The sequence below is a fragment of the Phodopus roborovskii genome, unplaced genomic scaffold (genome assembly GCF_943737965.1).
Source record: "Phodopus roborovskii unplaced genomic scaffold, PHOROB, whole genome shotgun sequence".
NCBI lineage: Eukaryota > Metazoa > Chordata > Mammalia > Rodentia > Cricetidae > Phodopus > Phodopus roborovskii.
In genome coordinates, this window is record NW_026125650.1 from 99,253 (window position 1) to 115,794 (window position 16,542).

The following is a 16,542-nucleotide window of genomic DNA, read 5'->3' on the forward strand; positions in this document are numbered from 1 at the left end:
TGTGGAGGAAGAGCAGGTATTCAACACCCAGACCACCGTGCCGGCCTTGGTGAAGTCCTTGTACTTCTCGGAGGGCACCCTGCAACCTTCTGGCCTCAATCACCCAGCATCCCTTGTACTCTGGAAAATGCATAGATCGTTCAGAAAATGCTCTGCCCATGTCTACATCTTTCCTAACCTTGCCCCTGACAGATATTTGCACCCTTACCTTAAACGGTGATGTCATTGTCGGTCGTTTACATAATTTAAAGAATTTAATAAGTCAGTAATACATTACTGTCACAATAAATAGGTGATATAGCATTTTACTGGTAGGGGAGCATGGTCAGAATCCAGGCATGAAGGATGTCACCGTCATCAATTGAAAAAATGAATCATAAAATGGGATGGGATGATACTGCACATTAACTCCACAAGAGGGAGCTTTACAAGTCTCATCATGGAATGGTGGATTGTTGTTTACATTACTATAGAAATATTTACATTATCTTGAGTATTAACACAGATTGTCAATTTAAATACATTAATTATGTAATTAGATGATCTGTGGCACCAGATTCCAGGTGTCATTGACGATATAATCATTGTTTTATATAATTAATCAAATAATGAGTTTATGTAACATCATCCACTTCCCTGAGTTGGCTCCAAACCAGGCTCATGAACGATGCTGTCGTGATTAATTTAAATATTTGAACTACACAATTGACATTAAGATGTTCTATAATAATTGCCTCCCACAACACGTCACCACAATCCACTGATCATGGATTATCTAATGTCCTATTGTAATAATCAAATAACAACATAATGAGAGGATGAAATGGTCTGCCATGCTCCACACAATTGAGTCTCTGTTGACTCCCACATGATTGTGGGAAACTCCCAGGTTCATCAGTTATTTAATCGCAGAGCACAGTAGGAACATGTTTAAATGCTGAACTGTCATTGTGTATGCAGGGTTTTTAGAAGATATCACATATTTAATGTTGGACGGCTGCCTCAAAAGAGATGGACTGAAATCCTACAATCTCTAAGTCTACTCTAACAAAGCGATTATCACCTTCCTGAAGGAAGTCAACAGTGGCAAACTCAGCTTTTGATGAATAATTGTGAGTCTTATTATCTTTTTTTTCCATAGTTTGACTTCTTAGGAGCTAGAGTATTCACAAACAGAAGACTTTGTACTGTTTCTCCACAGATTATGTTCTCTGATGATTAGGTAATCTTGAATTTGGTAACAAGTAAAAGCTGTAGGCACATTTCCAGAGGTGTGGCTATGACTTGTTAAGGCGCATCAAATGCTGTAATTGAAAGTTTCAGGAAATAGTTATCTTGGGAGACTGTAATGTCCCATGATAACACTTACTCTAAGGTGCTATTTGGTCCTTGGCCCATGTTACCAGGATACAGAATGCAAGCAGGGTTGCCAGGCAACATTTATGAATGAACATTCTGTCACATTCTAGTGCCCCTCCCACCTGCTAAAAGGAGCTTACCCACCGATGAACTAACCTTACAGCCTCACTGAGTTTCTCACAAAAACAAAGCAGGGCCCTTTCTTTTGAGTTTTGCATATTTACCAGTCTCTCAAGCTACAACTTGCCTATAGTGACATAAGCTTGAAAACGACAGAGTTCTTTAGATGAGATTCCCTGATCAGGAGATTATTCTGTTATTGCATTTTTAAAATCGGTGTTCACTGTGTCCTTCATGGGTGTGTTCTGTTGCAACCTCTCAGAACCTGATGATGCGAAACCGTACATTTTTTTTTAAATCGTGTAATCATTGGATTGTTATAAATCTACTATTACGTAATCAGTAATCACTGTATAAGGCAGTGTCCCCCATTCTCTGGGCACTGCTTCTGGTACCGACCTCCTGCAGCAAATGACGGATGACACCATCATTACTTAAGCAAACAAATAAGTTAATAAATTGATAATCCTGCTTACTTAACGTTCATAAGATGGAACCACAGTCCAGTGATTGTCAAGGAAGTAGTACTTAGATAATTAAATAATGCTACACGATTAACTCCATGGAAGAATGGCCAGACCCCAGTCAAGAATAACAACTTTTTCATCGATTTAAATAATTAATGTACAATGAATAATGATTGAATAATGACATGGTGGGGCATACGTAAATCTCACATGTAGTAGTCAGACTGATCTCTTCCTGGAATAATGATATGTTTAAAAAATTAAATTGATAATTACTTAGTATGCATTTTATATTAACACTAACGAAGTGGCACAAAGTCCTAAACCTATCGCTGATGTAAAGATCTATTTATATAGGTAAATGATGAAGTAATGAGATGATGTTACATCAACTCCCAAAATCTGACTCCAAAAGGGACTTATGGACCATAACATCACCTGTATTTTAAATTCATTTATTAAATAATGAATTATCATTCAATATCCTAGTTTAACAGCTAAGGAAGTGTAAGGAGGTCCAAACTCCAGGGATCACTGAATACTTAAAGACAGATGTTCATAATTAAATGAATAATCATTAAACAATTGGGTGGTGTTTTATCTGTGAAGCCTAAATGATTGCTCCATACTGAAGGGTCATTGAGTTCTTAATCATAGAGATGAACAAAAAGATGAATGAATAAAGAGATAATTTCTCATAATTCACCCCTAGAGAGATTACAAATTGCTATCAACATTGATTTAAAGAAAGAAAATGAGAAAGAAAGGAAGGAAGGAAGGAACGAAGGAAGGAAGGAATGGAGGAAAAAAGAACCAAATCAGAAGAGTCAATTTAACACCAAAATGGTGGATCCAGACTCCACTCTACCTGGAGTAGAAAAAGACAGATTTCAATAATGAAATAATCAGATAGTTAGATCGTCTGTCACACTTTAGTCAGCTCCTCCACGGAAGATCAAATTGTTAGTTGGGAGCAGTCTTGTAGTTCTCTAGACCATTCTTTGTGTTCAATTTTATATTCAAACCAATATTGGCTCCTTCTTTTATGTTCTCTCCCTCTCTCTAACTCTCTCTTTCCTCTTGGAGCTTCCGTGGAAAGGCTATTATAATTGCCCTTCCCGGAGAGTGAGATCAACAACTAACTTCTCCCTGGAGCCCTCAACTAATGCCTGTTGAAAACAGGATCAAACACCCATACATAAACACTGAGTCAAACTAGAACCCAGACGCAGATGGAGAGAACAAGATCATGCGGCAGAAACACATACAGACAGCTTACCTGAATAAGGATGAGCTAAAGTCCACTAGACTGATAGCTGTGATGCCAGCATGGGACTGACTCAGGCCCCCCTGATTATGGGTCTCAGCCAGAAGGACTGAGCAGTCTAAGAGACCTCAGTCAGTGGAGCCAGGATGTATCCCTGGTGCACAAAAGAACTTTGCGGACATATCCCCCATGGAGGGAAAACTGCCTTAATCTAGAGACATGAGAGCAGCCCTAGTCCCTACTTCACAGGACCTGTCAGATCTACATGACTCCAACTGGATGGCATTCCCCTACATATGGAATTGGGGTGGGGGGATGGGAGGGGAGGGTGTTTAGAGTGCATGTGAGAGGGCAGAGAGGGTAAAAAGGGAGGGAAGGAGGGAGAGAGGGAGGGAGGGAGGGAGAGGGAACTGGGATCGACATGTAAAATAATATATTAAACTAAAAAAAAAAAAAAATGCTTTGACTCCAAAATTTAATTTGAAGGACAAGTTACTGGGGAAAAGGATTTCTATTTTTGTTTCCACAGAAAATGAAAAGATATGGATTCTTTCCAGACTAATGTGGTTTGATCATGCCAGACCGCCTGAAACAGAGTACAAGCTGATCCTACATTCAAAACAGCTGGACAAAACAACCCTACAGACTACAGCTAGGATATCTGAATCTTCTTCGAATCCCGCAAGACAGCGCCCCTTACCAGCAGGAAGTTGTTTGGAAAGAACAATGCCCAAATTCCCAAATATTGTGTATAAATGTTTGTTTTCATTTAATTGGAGTATTATATAAAATTAAATAAAATAAAAAAAAAGAAAAAGAAAATGAAATGCTGTGGATTACCTCCAGACTAATATGGTTTGATCAAGGTTTTCAATTTGATTCCGAGTGGCTTCTGTATACTTTTGTGCCAGTACAAACTGTTTTCAGGACTATAGCTCTGTAATAGAGCTTGACATTTGGGATTGTGATGCCTCCTTAAGTTTGTTTATTGCACAGGGTTGTTTTGGCTGTCTTGTGTCTTTTGTATTTCTAAATAATGTTGAGCATGAGCAGCATTGGAGGGAGCAGCTTTGCCATTAGATGGACAGGTGACATTGGGTGCAGGGTCAGGGGGAGGCCCCATCCCCCGCCAGCACTCTGGTTTGCATATTCAAATGCTGCCTGGAGACTCAGAAGACATCAAGAAAGTACAGAAACTGTCTGGGTTAATTTGCATAGCCACACCTCCAAATGAGATAACCTGCATATATTTGCATGTCAAAAATCCCAAACATATGGGATAACTTGCATGCATTTGCATAGCAAAACAATGTAAAGCACCATAAATTTGCATGTTAAAATGCATTCACACAACTCCGGTTTGCTCATTTGCATATTCGAATTCAAACCCCAATCAGTCTCACAGATTTGCATGCACCGTGCTCATTTGCATAATCTCAATTACTAGTGCCTCCTTTGCATAACACTTCAGTCTCATTTACATATTTAAATGGACCACAGGGTTTTAAGTTGATCCAGACTGCTCAGCATCAGGCTCCACCCATTAGACTGCCCCCTGCAGGTTCAAGGTCACAGTCAATGACCCTCTCTGGGCCTCACACTCAACTACACCAATGCCAGCCCCTTCTTCCTGTCAAGGCAGCTCCCAGGTTAGGAGGTGCAAGAGCTAGAAGCACAGATTCAGGAAGGGCAGGCCCCCGAGGGTGTGGCCAGGGTCTGGGTGTGGCCTGTGGGTCGGATAGGTCTTGGTTGGGACGGTGTAGTCACGGGAAATGGTGACCAGGAGCAGGGAGTGCCATCCAGCCCACCCCTCACCATGTTCATCCCAGGTGGGTGTGGCAGGAGTCTCCTACCACAGTCTGAGGTCAACAAGTAGCAATGCTAGGGCCCACAGACCAGCGGCACTGGTGGCCCTGTCAGTGCAGATCATGACAGTAAAACCCCTGGGGATGCAGGGTGTGGCCCCTGTGAACTCACAGACCTTGGCCAGGTCTCCCCCCTCCTGATCCTTCTGCTGTCAATCACTGCAGGCCCCGCCTCCTGCCAGGAAGAGTGCAGGTAAACTGGGCGGAAGCCATGTCTGCCATCTTCATAGCTGGAGAAGGGGGGGAGCCCAAACCAATGGCAGGACTTCCTGGCAAGGGAAACCCGGCAGCGGAGATTCACGCCAATCATCGTGTATGGGGCAGGACTTCCGCTCGCAGATTGCAGCCAAGGCAGACCTGAGCCAAGGCCAACAGGAACTTTTGTAACTACTGTGGACAGGACTGCATTACCCAGCAACCTATGCGTCTGCTCTCTGCTTTCCTGCCCAGAGACTTCCGGGTTTGTACGTTCATGCCAGGGACTGCATAGGAAATGCAACTAGCATCCTGTGGGGTCGATTCCTGCCTATATGCCCAGGGACTTCCGGTTTTCATGTGTTGCGGAAAGGGACTGCATTTCCCAAGGTTCTCAGCTGTGGCTTCCTGATTTTTCAGCATGAAACTTCCGGTTTTAGTTCGTGGAGGCTGCCCAGAGTCTTCTGGGTTTGGACGTTCAGGCCAGGGATTGCATTTCCCAGCATCCTCTGTGGCTGCTTCCTGCTTCTCTGCCCAGAGACTTGTTTTCATCTTTGGCATCCTGGGACTGCATTTCCCAGGATGCTTTGAGGCTGCTTCCCGCTTTTCTACCGACAGACTTCCGGTTGCCATTGTTGAGGGTCTGGGATTGCAGTTCCCAGCATGCTGTGTGGCCGCTTCTTTCTTTTTGACCTTGCACTTCCGGTTCTGGACTTCAAGGCCCCTGAACTACAGTTACCATCATGATCCAGGATTGTTTGGATCTTTTCAGTTCCTAAACTTCTTCTGGGCTCCGAGGATCCAGGAATCCATTTCCCAGCATCCTGTGTAGGCACTTCCTTCTTTTCTGCAAGGAACTTCCGGTTTTGCTCTCTGAGTGGCCAGGACTCCATTTCCCTGCGTCCCCCAAGTCCACTTCCTGGTTTTGTGCCCCAGAAATTCCGGTGTTAAAAACTGCTTATTATTATTTTTAAAGTTTCTCGCTTTCTGTTTGTTCTGGGTTTTTCTGAGGCAGGGTTTCCTGTGTGTCCCATGCTGCCCCAATGCCAATGCGGGGCTCCCAGTGTGAGATTCCCGGGGGAGGCGGTGACTGACAGAGTTGTGTTTATTATTATTTTTATTATTATTATTACTACTAATCCTGTTATCATCATCATTGTTATTAACATTTATCATTATTGTTGTTATTTATATTACCGTTAATAATTATTTATCAGTCTTGTTATTCTTGCTATTATTATTACTATTATTAATAGTGAAAGACCAAAAAGTGAAGTTATTTGAAAGACGGTCTGACCTGGAAAGCTAACCAATATCTGTTTCTTGGAATTTGCTAGCTTCCTCTCACCAGGCCCTGAGATGACAAGAATTCACACTGCCCCTCCTTTCTGCCCCTCCTTTCCTGTGAGTCAACAGGTGGTGAATAGGGTCCTTAGGAAACAAAGAGATAGCTGCAGCTGGTTTGCCCAGACAAAATTAATTAGCACACCCTGAGGCCCAAAGGTCTGCTGACTCTAATAGCGAGACCATCCAGCATCCAAGGGTCACATACTCAGTGGACAGAGGGTCCCACCCCCTCCCTAAGCTAGTGGGTTTGCCTTTAAAAACACCTGGGCCCAGGGGGGGGGCTTCTCCCCAGCCTGCATGCTGGAGGAGCCCGTTTGAGCAAACGTCTCCTGTTCAGTGAAGCTTCTTGCGTTTTGCAGCAACTGGACTGGATATTGAGTTCTTGGGGTATCAACTGAACCTGGAAGACTCCTCATTCTGAGGGTCTTACAATAATATTGTTATTATTATTACCATTATTATTATCGTTATCGTTATTTTTAGTATTCTATCATTGCTGCTGCTGTTGTTATTATTATATTTTATTATCATTATCAGTGTCACTATTATTTATTATTATTATCATCATCGTTATTATTAGTACTGTCATTATTAATTTATTATTGTTGTTCCTTTGCTGTAGCTAATGCCTATAAAACACATAAACGAGACTTAGCACCCATGTTGAGTTTATTGAGAGAGGGGAGAGAAAGGGGGTAGCTGTTGGCCAAGGAAAACAGGGGGAGACAGAGATCAACAGGTGGGCAGAGAGAGAGACACCAGAGAGAGGGGTGTGCTTGCTTTTAAGGGGGGCTTGCACATGCATAAGTGAGTCTTCTGGCAGCTAGGTAAAGCTTGACATAGTTATGACAAGGCCATGAGTGTCCCGCCCATCCTTGGGGGCAGGGGAAAGCTGGCTGCTAGTTCCTAACATTCCCACCTATTATTGTTATTAATAAGGTGGGGTTTGGGTGTGGCAGGGAAGGGAATAAGGACTTTGAGTTTTCAAGACTTCTCCCTGCTGACTTGGGGGCATAGATCATCTTTGGGGGATCCGAGAAAGCTGGGGTGATGACACGTCCTGGTAGCTGGTTGTTTCATCGCAGTCCTGACTGTATGGAGCTCTGGCATCTCTATGAGACCTGGCAAGATGTTAACAGAGCAGAGGGTAAGGTTAAGTTTATGTCTCTTAGGTCTTAGTACTTAATGGGAGAAGTAAGGTGGGGGAGGGGCTTCCAAGGGGGTCCCAGGACCAGGTTAGGAAGTCACACGGCCAAGAAAAAGTTGAGTAATAATTATTTGGAGTGAATCTGACCTGTAAATGGATCCAATTCTGCTCCCTGGAACCCAACGAATCTTTGGGTTTGTGAAACATAAATATTAGACACTTTATCAGCAAACACATGTTAATATGATTTGGCTGAAAGAATTAACACAACTGGCAGATTCTTAGCACAATGAAAAGAACCTTAATTGTGAGCTTATAGTTACAGTTATGATCGAATAATGGCATAGTACGATGTTCAGTACTCCCTCAGAATTGGATTAATAGCTTATTAAAACTTTATTGATTAATGTTAAGGCTATGAATACTAGCAACCTTAAGATTTCCAGTTATGAAATCTATTTTGTAACAATTTGAGCCTTGGATGCTGCTGTAAGCTGACAAAGCTACCAGTCATCAAAAACATCAGAGTTCTTGAGATGGATAAAATTTTACCTGAATGATTAGGGAGTAACAGGGACTTACTAGCTGGCAGCATGGAAAGCCACCCTGAGGTCCTCCACAGTTGTTGAGCTTAGTGGCTTTAAAGATGTCTGCCTTCCACTGATAGCATGAGACCTGTGGATTAGGAGCTTTTGGAAGACTTACCTACCATTGGCCCAAGCAACGTGGAGAAGATCGACTCCACTGCCCTTTTTTCCACAGTTCTTAGTGCCCTTTGCAGCAGTTGAGATGCAAGGCAGGATTGTTCAGTGGCTAGTTCACTTTTGTGGGTGGCTTCTTCAGTGTCTATCACTCTTCTTGGAGAAAATGGGTGGTGCCAGCAACTGGCCTGTCTCTCTGTTATAAAAGCTTTTTAATGAAACATTTTAAATGCCATATTCTCTAGATCTCTGTGCATTTTAGGGCTGTCTGACTGTTTAGCATACTTTAGTATACAAAATATTCTTTAGTTACTTGCCTTAAGCACATAGGTGGCTAGGTATGGCTTTATCCCTGTAATTAATTAATCTGTATGGAAAACTGGATCTAAGCTGAGAGTCTGTGGGGGGATGTTTTACTCAGACCCATGCAGCCTGACTGTAAATGGTTTTAACTTAGTAGGTTAGACATATAACTGTAAAGGACAAAGAGGTAGAGAAATACTCCCTTTGATAATAGAGGCTTAACATTTATATACAGCTTATAGGAAAGACTGGTTGGCATAAATATTTTCTTAGCTTGAAATAGACATTTATAACCTTAAATGTTTACCACCATTTAAAGGCACATAATAATTTAGAAATATTTGAGACTTAGAACAGTTGAATTTAAGTTGTATGAAGTTAGCTTACATTTATATAAAGTTAAGTTGAAATCAAGTGTACAGATATATTATACAGGACTGGGTAAATTGAGACGGACTAGAGTGTGAAGCTATGTATAACATAGTCAGAGAAAAAAGATATTACAGACAAAGAATAAAAGGTAAATGAATTACAGGTTTTGTTGGCAGCAGAAGCTGGCTAGACTCCTTCTGCCTAGATGGCTGATGAAGCAGAAAGAAGAACCATGGTGGGTAAAACTAGGCCACATGGTCAAGATGCTGGCTGCCATAAACATATTCCCAACAGCTGGCAGAAATCGTAAAGTTTTGAGATGTAATTTTGTCTAAAGCAGATGCTGCCTCAGCTCAGACCACTGGGCTGAGACAGGTTGCAGCTGGGGCAGGCAGGAGAATTTGAGTGTGGTGGGAAGAGAACCGAAACAAATTTAGGGAAAGATTGTTTAGCAGAATGTTTAGCAGAGATATAGAAAAAAACTCCTTCCATCGACCTGTTCGCTGGCAGTAATTTGAAAAATCCTATAAATATTGAGATCTACAGAGCCGTTTACGTGGCCAATTTGAATTATTTTCTAGGGGAATCTAGTCTACTTTTCAGTACAAAAGTAAATAAGTCTGGGTACCTTTACAAGTGGCATTAAGTGAAAGGATTTTAAATTTTCTATTAGGCATCCCAGTGGAGTGGTGGGGTGTATTTTCTTGGCTGGTTTATTCCCAATGGGTGGAGAGAAAGTGACCATGCAGTCTTGGAACGCAAGAGTGTGACCACACCATAAGCGAGAATGGCAGAGCGTTATTCAAAGCCAGTCAGCCCGAAAATGTTGCCAGGGCCAACAGAGGCCAGAAGGACTCAGCAGTCCAAGATCGGAGTAGATATACCGCCCTGGGCGGTATGTCTTCCACCCTTGAGGAATATCCCCGACCTTAAGGAAATGGGTTAAAATTTAAAAGGGTACCTTACCTAATTGAAGCCAGTGTGGGGTGGTATTTCCAGTGAATGGGGGACTGAGGCAACCCCTGGTATCAGAAACAGGATCTCAAGTATCTCTGGCTGGCTGCCCACCAGCAGACAGCTGCCAGTGACCCTCAAGGAGAGCCTGCCTGGGTTTCGGCACTAATGTCGTGCTTTTGCTGCAACTAATGCCTAAGAAACACAAATATGAGACTCAGTGCCCACGTGGAGTTTATTGAGAGAAAGGAGAGAAAGAGGGGGTAGCTGGTGGGCAACCGAAAGCAGGAGAGAGAGAGAGAGAGGCCAGAGAGGGAGACCTAGAGGGAGAGCAAGAGTGAGAGGCACCATTTGCACACTTGCTTTAAAAGGGGGGCTTGTGCATGCATAACTGAGTCCTCTGGCAGCCAGGTAAATTTTGAGCCTTAATATTAAACCATTTCTATTAATCTAAGTATTTCCATGTGGCCTTATCTTAGCAGAGTGAGGGGCCAGCACTCTGCTCTCTTTGTATCTTACATCTTGAATCTCCTCCCTACTTCTCCCTCTGTCCTCCTAGTCTCCAATCTCACCTATCTTTCTTTGGTATTAGCCAGCAGTGCATTATTCATTAACCAATTACAGAACCATATTTACAGAATGTCATCTTCCACCACTTCTTTGCAGGTACCGTGCACAAATGCATGGGAGCAGACAGTCATATACATTACATAAACTAAAGCTTAAAAAGGGAATTCTCTACAGTGATGTCACAGCCCTCTCCTAGACATCAGGAAGACCTAATTTAGATGAACTCCTGGTCCTGCACAGAAGCAAACATGGCTTTCTGTGAGGCATAATGCTCAGATGTAAAAATCAGCCATAATCTGAAGTTAAAATAACTCAAAAGGAATTTTGGTCTAAGGACATGGTATAGACATGTGACTTGTCCTTAATGTTTTCTGTATTTTTGTCTTTCATTCTTTGTATGTGTGTGATTCACAGGCTCTGATACATCTTTAAAATGTATTGAGACACCTCTATACTGTAGGTCACAATTTAAGGTCGAAAAGATAGATTTTTTTTTCTCTGTAAGTCTTCAACCATCTTAGTGGCTGCACTTAAATACTTCTGTCCCTTTTTATATTGTTAGAAGTATGTCCTTTGGACTGAACCTAATAAAGGATTAAGGATGATATCATACATGGGATGGAAAATCGATTCTAGACTGTTATATTTGTGATTTTTGCAATTCAGTCTTTTGGGAGGGATCCCAATCCTGCTTCCAAATAAATAACATACTGGAGTTTATTCTTACTTGTTAATACCTGTACTTGCTTACCTTGACTTTTTTTTTTTGCTCAATTTTTTAACTTTAAGTTACCCCATCCACCTTTGGCTTCTGTGACTTTTTTTCATTCCTTACTTCTGTGTATCTTACTTTTATTTACACTTGCTCTGCCTTAAGATACCTGCATGTGCTTTCCTTGCCCCTTCATCTCTTCTGCTGGAGTTCTCATATTCATTCTGTGCTGCACTTCTCATATTTATTTATTCTATCTGCTTTCCAGCCCTGCCTATCCTTTCTTCGTTCTTGTTCTTGGTCAGTCAGCAATTCATTAGACCATCAGGATGCTCTAGACATTCAAATAACCACAGCTTCCTAGAGCTAAATAAACTCAACATCACCTTTCCCACCATCATTTAAAATATGTCCATAGGCATAAAGAGATTAACATATACTAAAATAAAATTGCACAACATCACCTCTTTGAGATTAGCCAGAGTTTGATGCTCAGAGTTCTTAAAGATATTTGTGTTTGTTACTCATTTAAATATGTGGAGTCAATTCTGCCTTGGAAGACATATTAAAGCTGTATCTCCATAATTATAGGAAATGTTTCTGAGACAGCACTCTTTTGTCAGCTCAGGTGACTTTTGTCCCCAGCCTTTTATTCTCCAGTCAATGAACTTACTTCCCTCTTATTTTACAAACTAAATACTTAAATTAATGGGCTGTACTATCTCTGAGTTTTCAAATTACAAATTTGAGTCCAGTAGTCATATGTCCATTGCAGTTACCAGAAAAGGAATTCTGTGTGGAACATGTCTCCAGCATTCAAATCAAAATAGAAGGAATAGTTTCTAGTGTACATTGAAGGGGGAAATGGTAGGCAATCAGCTGCTGGAGTTACCACAATGGAAAAGGCCCAAAATACAGAAGAGTTGTGATTTCATAATTTCCAAGTATTGGGATTGTGGTTGTCCGTACCAAGGCCACTGTGGATTTGTTTACAATGTTTTTGAGTTGTTCTGCATTCCTCTTGTGATTTATTGTCTGATTATCCTCCTTCAACATTTGTATACTTCCTTTAATAACCAAATCCATTGGTTCACATTAGCAAGGTATTTGCTGTTGAGTGTGGCACAAATCTCCAGCCAAACTGGGATAAGTTTCTTCTTCTTCACATGTAGCACATGACTTTGAACAATGCTGTCTTATAATTTCTTCTCACCATTCCCTGTCACTCATGTCTCCTTAGCAGCCTGCAGTCATTTTTTCCATGTGAATGAAAACTGACAGAATTGATGTGTGCACAGTTTATGGTGGGAAGTTTAAACTACTCAGTATTCATTTTCCAATTAGGATGGACTTCCATATAGATGTTTAGAATCAGAAAACACAGATATATATGATTCATAATAGTAGCAGTTATGAGGTAGTAGTAAAAGCAATTTTATAGTTGTGTTGTTGCCAGAACAGGAAGAACCAACTGTATTACAGTGACACAGCATTAAGAAACTTAGGAACAAGTTGTTTATACTAATGAGTCCTGTGGCTCAGGCTTGCCTGACACTATTTAATTGATGAGTTGTTTGTAATTTTAATCCAGACTCTGGTGCTTTGTCCTGGGTAGACAGTTTTGCATTGCTTCCAGGCAGGACACTCATTGTTTTGTGAAATAGAAAATACCACAGGAGATGTGTTTCTTATAATCCCTCTGATTTTATGAGGGACTTACCCATGAAGAGGGACCTGTGTATAAACTGAGTTCACTGACCAATGCAATGGTGGTCACAGTACAAAAAGGGAGGGGGAAAGAAGGAGTTTTTTATTCCCTGCTTTTGTTGTAGTTGGCATTAGCACTAGGAACTGCGGAAATCAATTTTTTTTTTCATGATGTCATTGCTTTCACAGTTAAGTGTCCTTGGTCTTACACAATCCTTGCAGTTTTATGAGGTCTCATTTATTAATTGTTGGTCTGTTCAGGAAGTTGTCTCCTTTGTCAGTTTTCCACACTTGGTCTTGTTTTTGTTTTAGTGTGTCTGATTTTCTGTTGGGAAAATTAACACACTTGGCCTTGAGTCTTGTGCAGGTGGATATAAATGAATCTATTTCAATTCTTCATATAAAAATTCAGTTTTACCTGCACCATTTTTGAAGGTGCTATTGTTTTGTTTTTCCATTTTTTATTTCTGAATTTCCTCATCAGAATTCAAATGTCCACCTGTGTTTTGATTATATGCCATGGTCTTTAATTCATTCCATTGTTGAACATGTTTGTTTTCTGGACAGAGCCATGCTATTCTTTTACTGTTGAGTTGTTTTACCTATGCTTTTTGTTTTTCATATGAAGGTACAAACTGTATTTTCTAAGTTTTTAATGAAGTTTGTTGTAATTTTTATGGGTATTGTGGTGAATCTGTAAATTGTTTTTAGAGGAATGGCCTTTTGACTGGGTTAATGCTACTGATCATGAGCACTAGAAATCTTTACATCTGCTCATATCTTCTTCAAACTCTTTGTTCATATACTTAAAGGTGTTTCACATGCATTCTTTCACTTGCTTTATTGGAATTACTTGACATATTTTATATTATTTGAGGCTGTTGTGATGACTGCTGTTTCCTTTATGTCTTGCTTAGGCTGTTTGTTGTTTTTACATGGAAGTACTACTATTTGTTTGTTGTTTGGTTGATTGGTTGTTTTATTATTACTGTGCTACCCAGTCAATTTATTGAAAGTGTTTATCACCTGTTCTTCCCTTGCTGAGTTTTAATGACGTTGATGTGTACCTGTAAGTAATAATAGTCCAGCATCTTCCTTTCCAACTTATATTCCATTGATATCTTTCAATGATTCATTGCTCTAACTAGTACTTCAATTAGAATATTGAGTAGATATAGAGTTTATAACCTTGCCTTGTTGTCCAGGTTTATCAGCCTTTGAATTTATCTCTCTTTCCTCTTTTATAGAGGATTATATTTACTGTTTTTTTTTTTTTTTTTTTTTTGTAGATGTACTATTACACCCTATGTCAAATGAGGCCTCCTTTATTGTATTGCATGACCTTTTTATAGTATTCTTGGAATCTGTTTGTAAGGGTTTTTATTTGTTCACCTATGCTTATGTGAGAAATTTGTCTCTAATTATCTTTATATTTCCCACAGCTCTGGACATTTGTGCTGAGTTTGGTTAATGATCTCAAGGTCATCAGGCAGAATTGCTATGGATTTTTGAAATTGGAATCCCCAGAAACTGTCTACCTGGTTGAAATATTCAAATTGTTAAGGTCTATCCAGAAACACAAATATCCACTGTACCATGCATTAGGTTCAAGATATATGATGTAGTAGCATCTGACATAAATTATCTATGATTATTTGAAAAAAGAGCCTGAACACATGGATATTTGTGTACCTGTGACATCATAAAATAAATTGGGCAAAGTTTCATTTGTTTTTATATTATGGGATACGTTGAGGAGTACCATTTGTAACTCTTCTTTGAGTCTGGTAAAATCCAATGGTAAAACAAACTTGCACTCAGCTTTTCTTTCTTTATTTATTTATGTATTTATTTATTTATTTATTTTTAGTTGAGAGGCTTGTAATGATTCATTTTGTTTCATTATGGGTAATAGGTCTCTATTTAATTTCTCCATGCTGTTTTCATTGCACTTTGACATGTGGTACCTACCAAGAAAAATATGTATTTCTTTACTATTCCCACTTTGGGTGAATGAGGTGTTTATAAAGTATTTTCTATGGTGTTGTTGATTACTGTTATGTCCCCTTTTAATTTCTGAATTTATTAATTGTTATATTATCTCTGTATCTCTAAGTTAATTTTGATAATGTTTTGTCCATCCTGTTGATTTTTCAAAAAAATATGTTTTTCTTTGAATAATTTTATTTTTCTTTGTTTCTATTTTGTTAATTTTAACCCTGATTTAATAGCTTCTTGCTGTCTAATCCTCTTGGGTATATTTCCCAATCTTGTGTTTGGGGTAATATTAAATGTCATATTGGTGGAGTTTTTCTTTGAATAGGAATTGTTCTTCCCCATCTCTTTTGATTAATTTTACTTTGAAGCCTATTTTGATAGATACAAAAATCTCTCAACAAGCTTACTTGCAAACTTGCAAAGTTTACTTGAAAAAACTAGTAAATAGGTTTTAAAAATACATGGGAGAAGAAATGGTATCACTTAGAGATTGGGAGGGTCAAAGAGGAGAGTATTGTGGGAAGAAAACAAACAAGGAAGCACATAATCACACGTATATAAAGATGCCAAGATGAAACCCTATACTCTGTATTTAAACTAAACCAAAATTTAAAATTATTGGCCTTTAAGGTAGATCATTGGGAAATGGCACTTCTCACAAAACTGGACAACCTGAGTTAAATTCCAGTGACCCAAAGTGAAAGAAGCTAGAACCATCTCCAGAGAGTTTCCTTGGATTGTTAAAGTTTGTGTGGTAGCACATGTGCACAGACATGTGCTTGACAACAAAAACAAAACAAAAATAAAAACCATGTAATTAAAATTATACAAGAAAAAACATTATAATTACAAATGTGAATTAGGAATAGTACAGCTAGGTCTGAGGCAAAGAGTCCTTACTGCTATTGTCAAATACCTGTGTTCATTTCCCAGTATCCATGTCTATTGACTTATAACAGCCTATAACTCCAGCTCTATGTAATCCAGTGCTCTTTTGTGTCTTCTTCAGGCAGTCATAGGCATTGTATACATTCATGCAGACACAATTCACAAAACAAAAGCAAATATTTTTATTAAAAGTTATGAAAGAATAAACTCAACAAAGTATCAAGATGCAAACAGGCCAGATTAGAAAGGGAAAATCATTTTCAGAATCCAGTCTAGAAGATGTGAGTTAAATGTGTGAGATTCATGCTGGGGAAAATAGTCCCCAAAAGTTGTCTTCTGTTCTACAAACACACACACACACACACACACACACACACACACACACACACTTGCATGCACGCGCTGCATGCTTGCACACACACACACACACACACACACACACACACACACACACAGACACACACACCATGTGGGAATGTCAATACACACAACAAGGTGAGAAGGACTTAGGCGATGCTTATTAAAGTTTAATAACACTGTGCACCAGAAACACGCCTTGGTGGAGAAAAG